The sequence below is a fragment of the Myotis davidii genome, unplaced genomic scaffold, assembly GCF_000327345.1.
Source record: "Myotis davidii unplaced genomic scaffold, ASM32734v1 scaffold2095, whole genome shotgun sequence".
Lineage (NCBI taxonomy): Eukaryota > Metazoa > Chordata > Mammalia > Chiroptera > Vespertilionidae > Myotis > Myotis davidii.
Window position 1 is genome coordinate 5427 of NW_006286799.1, and position 1689 is coordinate 7115.

The following is a 1689-nucleotide window of genomic DNA, read 5'->3' on the forward strand; positions in this document are numbered from 1 at the left end:
CCTCCAGCTTCATTCTTTTTGTGTTATCTTTGGCTACTTGGGGTCTTTTGTGATTCCATACAAATCTGATGATTTCTTGTTCTTTAAAAATTACACTGGGATTTTGATGGGGATATTGAATTAAATCTGTATATTGTTTTGGGTAATATGGCCATTTTAACTATGCTGATTCTTCCCATCCATGAACACAGGATATTTTTCCATTTCGTTGTCTTTCTCAATCTCTTTTAAAATAATGCTTTGTACTTTTCAGTATATATGTCTTTCACGTTCTTTGTTACATTTATTCCTGGGTATTTTATTCTTTGTTTGCAATTGCAAAAGGAATTGGTGGGGTATTTTTTATTTCTTTTTCTGAAGTTTTGTTGTTAGTATACAGGAAGGCAATGGATTTTTGTACATTGAATTTTGTATCCTGCAACTTGACTGTATTTGATTTTGTTTGTTGTTGCTTAAATCCCCCCCAAGGATGTTTTCTCCATCGATTTTTAAAGAGTGGAATGGAGAGGAAGAGACAGAGAGAAACATTGATGCAAGACAGACACATCAATTGGTTGCCTCCTGCATGCCACCAACCAGTGCTGAGAGCCTGCAACCAAGGTATATGCCCTTGACCGGAATCAAACCCAGGACCCTTCAGTCCACAGGCTGACACTCTATCCACAGAGCCAAACCAGCTAGGGCTGTGCTGTATTTGTTTATTGATTCTAACAGGTTTTTGGGGTTTTTCTTGGTTGGAGTCTTTAGGGTTTTCTATATACAGGATTATGTCATCCACAAAAAGTGACAATTTTTCTTCTTCCTTCCCTATTTGGATGCCTTTTATTGCTCTCTTTTGCCTTATTGCTCTGGCTAGGACTTCCAGTACTATCCTATATAATAAAGAGCTAATATTCTAATTAGATGGAATGGCAGAATGACCATCTGGACGACTGGATGAAGCCAGGGCTGCAAGGGCTGAGGCAGCCAGGGATGCAAGGGCCAAGCCCCTTGCACGGATTTTGTGCATTGGGCCTCTAGTGTTGAATAAGAGCAGTGAGACACATTTGTTTTTCAGTATTTATTATTCTTCCTCTAAAGAATACACAGGTTCAGTCCTCTTTTATCTGACCTCTACTGTATCAAACTACACACACTGTACCACCTTTGTGTCCAGTGGGAGAGAGAGTGATTCCTATATTATTGTTTTAATCATAAATGGATGTTGTATCTTATCAAATGCTTTTTCTACATCTGTTGATAAGATTATATGATTTTATCCTTTCTTTTGTTAATGTGGTGTAGTACATTGATTGATTTATAGATGTTAAGACATTCTTGTGCCCCTGGAATGAACCTCACTTGATTGTGATGTATTATTTTTTTGATGTACTGTTGTATTCAATTTGCTCATACTTTGTTTAGGATTTTTGCATCTGTATTCATCAGAGGAATTAGTCTGTAGTTTTCTTTTTGTGTGTGTGTGTAATCTTTGCCAGGTTTTGGTATCAGGATTATATTGGCCTTGTAGAATGTGTTAGGAAATATTTCCTATTCTTTAATTTTTTGGAAGAGTTTGAGAATGATAGATTTTAAATCTTCTTTGAACATTTGGTAGAATTCACTGTTGAAGCCATCTGGTCCTGGACTGATATTTTTTGGAAGTTTCTTTTATGATTGTTTCAATTTCTTCACTGTTGATCAGTCTAT